At 47.7% G+C, this 9,137-nt stretch overlaps 1 long non-coding RNA gene across 1 annotated transcript in view; it reads right to left on the bottom strand.

Moving 5' to 3' along the window:
• Positions 1 to 9,137, bottom strand: part of LOC135966763 (uncharacterized) — a 91,250-nt gene that overhangs the window by 28,823 nt on the left and 53,290 nt on the right. The window lies entirely within an intron of this gene.

Below are 9,137 nucleotides of genomic sequence, written 5' to 3'. Positions count from 1 at the left end.
ACACAAAGACCCCCAGGGTGACGACAGGCCAACCAGCAGCCTTGGAATGGACACTTCCTTCCCGAAATAGCTTCCTGAGAGACAACAAACAGTGATAATTGCAGGCATTTCTATGACTGGGAAGAAACCCTCCCAGTCCTGTTCCTTCTACACCATCCAGAACAGGCGTACACCCGGTGTAGAAAGCTCCCAAGGCCTGAACATCATTCAAATCTACTTCAGACTGACCTAATCTCTGCAGTGCAGTCCTACAAACAGACTTTCAAAAAGTTACCAAACCACTACCTCAAACCTCATGCTTTCTCTGCTTGGAAAGAGGACATGCGGCTCGGTTTATATGGCCACCGGTACACACACAGGGTATTATTTTATTGCCCTTCAGTGCCAAGTAGAATCATGTGGTCTCTCGCGGTAAAAGCAAAACCACATCCACCACAACCCAGCTTTTCACGTTGCAGGGGGTTTTACAGCCTCTTTCTATGTCGTCTTCCTTTTTGCCCCAAACTGAATATTCTTTTTAATTTCTCCTTATTTCCTGAATATAATTTGATCAATACAATTAAAGTGCTTGTGTTAGAAGTAACTTTACTTAAAAAGAATTGAAAGAACTACATCAAAATATTAGGAGTAGCCATTTCAGGATGACAAGAGAACAATATATTGTTTTTATTCATTCTTTTCAACATTTGCAAAGTTTTTTGCCTTGAATGTAGTCACTTTTGCAATCAGAGGTTACAGTGCTTGATGGAATGAGGCCAGGAAGCACACACACCACCGAGTTTCTGACACAGAGCAATCTATGGGGAAGGTTGGAGACACAGGGAAGGTTCATCTTAAAGCAATGCAGGTGGTTTTTTCATAAAGGCAAAAGACATTTTTAAAAGTCTTTGCACCATACACAAGTCTGCTAAATTTGGTCAAAAAACAGAGAAAACAGTAACAGAAGAACACTTTAGCCCAGAAGGAGACCAGCACACCCAGCTCGAAGCCACTCCAGATGAGGACGGAGAGTGGTTTCCTCACAGCTGACCCGTAGGATCAGGTAATACGAGCAGGAGGGAAACGTGGGGACCACAAAGACGTCAGACTGTGGACTGCACAGCAAAAGACAGCAACACAAACTAGCAGAGTAATTAAAAACTATTGTGAAAAGATGTCCACATTCTATTTTAACCTGAAATCAGTGGCACGGTGACACTTCAAAACATCTATAAACAGCACCCCTGAAGATTCTGTCAGACTCTACACTGAACAATGTTAAGACGAGGAACAATAACAGGATAGCCTCCCCACATTGTATGGTGGAGTCTTCTCAGCACAGACCCTTAGAGCATGCTAACCCCTCCATGTGCTAAGTTGTTGCTGTGTTTAATAATTCCCATCCAACTCAAAATATCCAAGGCAGAAAGCAGCATCCAACCACGAACACCTAAAAGAGCGATTAAGTGGGCAGCACTTTGTGGACAGACTTTTCCCAACGTGACACCTAGAGGGGACAAGGAGGCAACGCATGCCACGATGGCCCCCCTGTTCCACTCGCTGTTCCTCCTGCATCCTCAGCACAGCCAGGTGCTTTGCTAGTGCCCTGCTGCAGAGAAAACACCCCAATGCAGCTACTGGGGAGGGCTTCTCTTATGTCATCCAGCTTAAAAGCTTAAAAGGCAGCATGTCCACTGACCAGTGGCCCAAATCCCACACGTGAGGGGAGAGATCTGAACACCGGACACAGGGAGCAGGATGGACCCATCTCCCATGAGAGCCAATGCCAGCGGGTCACAGGGAGTCCTGGCCAGTCTGAGGCCTGGGTGCGAGGAAGGGGGCAGTGTTGGATGAGCACACAGTGCTGGAAAGGGTATGAGCTGAGAACAAAGACGTTTACAAAGCTCTGCATAAAATCCAGATCATTCTGAGAAGAGCTCAGAAGATGAAGAACTTTTAGGAAAATATAACATGGGTAAACAGGTTGCTATAAAACAAATATTCCCTTGAAAACACAACATCCTTTTCACAAAATGAGCCAATAGATGAAAGCCAGCACCTGTGCAGCATCAGAAATCCATGAAAGCATCTGACCAAGTGCCCTCCAAAGCCTTAATTACAAATGCCCTGAATACAGTTTTACCCAGCCACGTCAACGAGACATCAGATGAGAGGTCATGGACTGGAAACCATGAGAAACGGAAACATCCGGGGTAAAGGTACCAAGCAGGATTGCAGAGGAGTCAACAGACATGTACGCGGACAGCACGAGAGTGACAAGATTCGCTGGTCATGCTGGACACACAGACAGTGTCACGGACTCCAGCAAATGCCTGAAATGCAAATGCTTAAAAAGATAGGAGAAAATCATCTGGAAGCTCAGCAGTTAAGACAGAGAGCAGTGACTTTCTAGTATTTCTAAGTATCTTTGAGGATAAGCATCGAAAATGGTCAAGGATGTTTCTAGCTACGGAGAGGCCGAGAAGTAAAGGCCTGCAATTTCACATAAAGAGAAAATGATTTTAGCCCTGGTGCGGTGCCTCAAGCCTGTAATCCCAGCACTTTGGGAGGCTGAGGGAGGCGGATCACAATGTCAGGAGATCGAGACCAACCTGGCTAACATGGTGAAACCCGGTCTCTACTAAAAATGCCAAAAATTAGTCAGGCATGGTGGCGGGTGCCTGTAGTCCCAGCTACTCAGGAGGCTGAGGCAGGAGAATGGTGTCAACCCAGGAGGCGGAGCTTGTAGTGAGCCGAGATCAGGCCACTGCACTCCAGCCTGGGTGACACAGCCAGACTCCACCTCAAAAAAATAAAGATACTGATTTTAGCTTGGGATCCTAAAGCAGCAATAATGTCTTATCACAACAGAGACAAAAAGCAGGTGCATAAATACTGAGTGAGAAGGGGATGAGGGAACGAAATGGGTACTGCTGGACTCGGGGCTTTTGGGGCAGACACAGCAAGGGGGCTCCATGGAGACCAGTGGCCTGCAGCTGTCTCAGGCAGGGAGGGCTCTTGCTGGAGAAGCTCCTACAAAGCAGTCAGGGCTGGGGGTGAGCTGCTGCTGCCATGCAACACAGGGGCCAGAAACTCCAGCAGAAGCAAGACCTGCTAGAGCGTGTGTGCACGGCCCTGGGACTAAGAAGTGAAACCACTGTCCCGACATGCCTCTGCCACACTTCACCAACACAACTGAACAGAATTTGCAGGACTCAGATCCATGGTTTCTGAAGAAGGTAATAAAGGGTGAATGTGGAGCTGAGAGGCAATAAGTTGATAGAGGCGCATTTGGTGACCCCAAAAGAGGCAGATCTTTCTCCTCTTTTCTCTCTGCTGTGGCTGTTTATGGCTCATTTCCTTTAGGCCTTTAAGAACCCAAAAGCATCCATCTATTAAGAGAAGGGATTATTCAGGATCAGCTTCATGCAGCATTGAATAGATCACTATTGTGAGTAAAGAATTTGTTGGTACTTCTTACATTTATAGCGTTAGGTAAATTGGTTAACTAAAATACATTTATTTAACGACATTTCTTAAAGTACTAAAAATGGCAATAAACTACGTAGTATGTCACATGATGTTGGAGAAATAAAAAATACCGTCTCTGGAAAGAGTTTATTAAAAGTTCAACATCACAGTACACACATTACGTAGCCATTCCATATGTTTCCATCTTCTGCAAGCACCCCTTCCTAAAATAATGAAAATGAAACATTCGTTTTTCTTTCCGTTTAATTCTGCAAGCTGCGATTCCGTCTCGCTGACAGGAGGCTTCGAGGGACTGGCAACACCCCACGTTCCTGCATTCCAGGGAAACAGAAGAATAACTGGATTAAGAGTCCAGGCTTTGGCATCAGAATCCCAGCTCTGCCACTTACTCACACTGAGTAAGTTCTCAAATCCCTCGAAGCCTCCCCCTTGCATCGTCCGTAAAATGGGAGCAATACTGGAGAGCTGCCCTGAGAGTCACATACGACGAAATATACAAAGCAAACTACTAGGTCCTGGGCACACAGCCATACTCAGTGATGGCTGCTTTTATAAATACCTTGAAGCAACGGATTTGTTGCCAATTTCCAAACCTAAAAAGCCCGAAAGGATTAGACTGTTGACACATCCCACCTCATCCTCCGGTGCGGACGACACAGATTCCTAGAGCGGCAGGACCACGGAGCACACATGTCCTGCAGCCGCCTGGGATTTAAACACACCCATTTCACACAAAACTGCTGTCATAACTTGCTAAAATCTCTTTGGGCAAGCATAATTTATCCAGTGTGTCCTGGGAGCTAGAAATTACTCCTTCACACAAAAAGGAAAGAAGTCCCACCCTGTAAAAAGACAGCTCTGAGAAGACTATGCCTTATTAAACACAGCTACTTTCCTTTCTCATGACATTCTCAATGTTGCAGATCTCAGGCCTCAGCAGTAAGTTGGTTTTACTGGATGCTGTATTTACATTTTTTGGTGTTGTGGGGAGGGAGAAGGGGCAAGGTAGGGACAATGAAACCCAGCTACCGTTATTCCCAGCTAGACATTGAGATTGACATGTAGAAGAGGACCTGGTATGGCCTGGCGCCTGCTGTGGGCCTCATGGCTTGAGAGCAAGCCTCTCACTCTCCACCCCCTGCTCCCTGACAGACAGAGGGAGAGGTCCCCTCGGAGATTTTTCTTCAGATTGGGAAGGAACACGAGCATGAGGACAGAGGGACAGGGGAAAGGATGGAGGACGATCATCCACCTACAAAGTCGGGGTCTTACTGCAAACTTTATAGACAACCATGTCATTTAAGCATTCCACAAGCACTGTCATCCTCGTTTCACAGATGACAGCCTCAGCAAGTCCCAGACGCCTGCCAAAGGGCTAGACTGCTGGCAACAAAGTCATAATGCATAACCACCTGGCCCAGCGGTGCCAGCCCACCCCTGACTACGGGAGACGCTTCAGACTCCCCAGCAGGGAGAATGTCACAGCCCTGCTGAAGGGGGAGGACGACAACTAGAAGAAACCAACGTCCACGTCACTTCCAGGATCTGAACAGTCACACTGGACCACCCCTAGGTGAGAAGTGGACGGTCTATCTCGGATGCCAGGCCACAGGGAGTGGTTACAACCACGTACCACGTACCACGTGCCACGTGCCCTTCGGCATCAGAAAGGAAACAAAACTGCTAAGGCATTGAAGATGGAATCGCTTTGACAGCAGAAAGAAGTGGGCTAATCTCAGTCAACACAAAAGCTCATGCAGTCCAGAGTCCTAAACCCCAGGAGGAGCCCATCTCTGTAATCAGAGCTTCACGGTCACTGCGTGTTCATGCCAGAGCCAGAGGCGTGCAGTGAACGGGGGCCAACAGAGCCTCCACTTTCCACAACACATCAAGCATTGTCTTCCTGTTTTAGAAGCACACACTCCCTCACCCAGAGTCTGACTTTAAGTCTTTACAGAATCATTTAAGCAGCTGCGTAGTAGCTACAGCTTTCTGCTCAGTTGCCTTTTTACGTCAAAACTCCCAAGAGTCAAAGTAATCCAAGAGGCTCCTCAGCCAGTCTGTCTGCAGCGTGAGAAAGCAAAACTCAGAGGTGGCAGTGAGCGGTCAGGCCACCTGTGCCCACGCCAGGAAACCCAAGGGATATAGGAATGTAAATTCTGCAGTGTTGGCAGATGTGGAGCAAAGGAAACCCTTGCACGCCGTTGGTGGGAGTGCAAAGCAGCACAGCTGTGAAATAGTATGGAGCATCTTCCAAAACTAGAAACAGGACTCTGTGATCCATCAGTCCCACGTCTGGGTAAATATCCAAAGGAATATTGAACCATTAATGGAGAGATGCCTGCATGCTCACGTCCACCACAGCGCTATTGACAGTCACTTAGACGTGAAATTGACCTACACACCTGTCAGTGGATGAACAGATAGAGACATTGTGGTGTATGGACACAAGGCGTACAATTCACCTTAAAGAATGAAATTCTGTCATTTGCAAAAACATGGATCAACCTGGAAGATATTTTGCTAAGTGAAATAAACCAGGCACAGAAATACAAATACTGCATGATCCACTTATATGTGCCAAACTTTTCCTTTAAAAAGTAGCATTTGTAGAAAGAGTGGAATAGGGATTAGCAGGAACTGGGATTGGGGAAATGGGGAAATGCTAGTCAATTCTGGAGACCGAATGTACAGCGTGGTAACTACAATTAGTCACAACGTATCATCTGCCTGAAATTCAGTTAACAATGTATCATCTGCCTGAAACTGGGTAAGAGAGTGGATCTTCTGTATTCTCACCACACACACAAATTAACTACAAGGTGAGGGAATGTGTTATCAATAGCTTGAACTGGGAGATGAAAAGAAAACCCTGAAACCCTTTCCCTCCTCCTAAAAACTATTTGAAGATTTTGAACATTGGTCTGTGTGGAAAAAATTCTGTTTTTCTTCCAGTGAGTCTCTTAAAGAAAAATAAATAAAGCGTGTTAAAGTACAGTCACCCTCAGTGTCTGTGGGAGCGGGTTCCAAGGGTCAGAATCCCAAAGTCTGCGATGCTCAAGTCCGCGATAGAAAATGGCGCAGCATTTGCATAGAATCCACGTGTGCTCTCCCGTGTACTTACAATCTCTACATTACTCGTAATAACGCAAACAACGTGAGTGCTGTGTTGTACTATCTTGTTTAGAAAATAATGAAAATTGCAAACTCTACATATGTTCAGAACAGGTTAGGCCATTCTTTTCCTTCTGAATATTTTCACTTTGAGTTTGGCTGAATCCAGGGCTATAGAATCCATGAACATGGAAGGCCAACTCTGCATCTCGGAAATTTTTAACATTCAGCAGGTGGGGGAAGGAATACAGGCTCTCCCCTCCCACATCCCTCAGTACTTCCTGGTCCTTCTGCTGTCTCAGCTGCTTCTCTTTTGACCAACTTCACAATCTTCATCAGCAACGGGGCAGCTCTGGACATGGAGAAGCAGACATCCTTCACTTGCAAACTGTGTTTGCCGTGCCAGTGAGCTCAAGACCGTGTCTTCTTCCAGACACTCACCCGAGGAATCCGAACCGTATGTAGTGAGGATCAGTCCTGCCACACACAGAAATCTCTTGGACGCAGTGAAGCTGAACAAGTGGCCAGGTCTCCTCTGACGCACACGAGGCCATGTGGAGAAGCGTCCGGTAACGTTACGGCACCTGGCTGGTTCCACCATGAAGATGGGACGCAGAGCAAGAATTTCTTGAAGCAACATTCATACGTTTGGAGTTGAAACGCAAGCGCCAAAAACACTAGCTATTTTGGAATAGGTTGGGACAGGGAAAACATCTGTCATGAGATTGAAAACAAATTTTTCTTGAGACAAGCCTGCCTCTGTCACCTGTGCTGGAGTGCAGTGGTGTGATCATAGCTCACCGCAGCCTTGACCTCCCTGGGGCCAAGTGATCCTCCCACCTCAGCCTTCTAGGTAGCTGGGAACACAGGCAGGCACTATGGCACCCGGCCGACTATGTAGTTTTTGCAGACATGGGGTCTCGCTGTGTTGCCCAGGCTGGCCTCAACCTCCTGGGCCCAAGTGATCCTCCCTCCTGGGCTTCCCAAAGTGCTGGGATTACAGGCATGAGCCACCAAATCCAGCCCCTGTCATGAGAGTTATAAACACAGTACTTGAATTTTTTCCAACCTCTTGCTATCCAGCCAGCTTCCCCGGCTGTGGCGAGGGTGATGTTACTGCTGTTGTGTCTTCACGAAGGGCGGGGCAGCAGATGACAGGCACACGCCGTACCCAGGGAACGACTCGGCTCCAACAGGAGATGCCTCAGCTGAAGGAAGTCCTCAGAGCCCCTCGAATCTCCACACCTGAGAGAACCGATCTCACTCACAGTCAGCAGTTCGTGCCACAGAAGCAGGCGCCAGTAGAGACGCTTGCCTCTCCTCTGGGGTCCCGGCTGAGAGACCCCACACCAGGACGTGTAGAACAGTGGAGAGTCACGCTTTCTTCTTTCTCCCTGCTGCCCTAGGGTCTCTCTCAGAGGGCACGTCAGAGATGCACCTCTGTCAAGGGATGACTGACTTCCCTTTCATTTGTCTGAAATGAAGTTTCTGCCCGTTCCTTCTCAGCAAATACAATTTTTCAATGAAGAAGTCAGCTCACCCCAAGACTCTGGGCTCAAGCATGTCCCGACCTCCATCTCTGAGTACAAAATCTCCTCTCACCTCCAGGGTACCTTGGAAAGAGCCAGGACCCCACTCACTGCTCCCCAGTAACACCCCCGGCCTGAAAAAAGCATCTGCAGTGTGGGCAAATTAAGGAGGCAATGTGCATTTGTTGAGTCCTGCCAGCTAATTATAGATAAAACACGCTTTTTGAGAGCTGTGAATGTTACTTATCTGCAATGCTGGCATTTCTCACCAATGTCCCTCTGTGCCGCAGAGCACTGCTGACTTCTGCGAACAACTTCTGCTTTCCTTGAGGAATTCTCAACCACCAGTTTTCATGCAAGGCACTGACTCTGAAAACTTTAGCCCTGTTAATATTTTTTACCCTTTTTCAGACTTTGAAAATGGGCTGCTTAATGAGAACAGCACGGCTAAACCCCTCGACGGCCACACGGCTGAGGTTCACCACACACGATGCTCATTGACTCCCTGTCAGCATCGCAGGTGCGACCCCTCGATGGCCGCATGGCTGAGGTTCACCACACGTGACACGTGTTGGCATCACAGGCCTGACAGCAGCATTCACACTGTCACCTCCTCTCTCTGTGGATTGCTGGGCTGCATCAGTGTTTTCACGCTGATATAAAGAACTGCCCAAGACTCTAATTTATAAAGGCAGAGGTTTCAGTCACAGTTCCACATGGCTGGGGAGACCTCAGGAAACTTATGATCATGGCAGAAGGTGAAGGGGAAGCAAAGGCACGTCTTACACGGTGGCAGGCGAGAGGGAAGTGTGCAAGGGGGAGGAGTCCTACACTTAACGAAAAACCAGATCTCGTGAGAACTCCTCACAATCGCGAGGACGGCAAAGGGGAATCCGCTCCCAGGATCCAATCACCTCCCAAGGTTTTGCCCTTGGCATGTGGGGTTATGGAAATTACAATTCGAGATGAGATTGTGGTGGGGACACAGAGCCAAACCATATCATGGGCTTTACTGACACCTTT

Source organism: Macaca fascicularis, chromosome 13 (genome assembly GCF_037993035.2).
Source record: "Macaca fascicularis isolate 582-1 chromosome 13, T2T-MFA8v1.1".
Taxonomy (NCBI): Eukaryota; Metazoa; Chordata; class Mammalia; order Primates; family Cercopithecidae; genus Macaca; species Macaca fascicularis.
The sequence above is the reverse complement of the archived record's forward strand: the minus strand, read 5'-3'. Positions and strand labels throughout refer to the sequence as shown.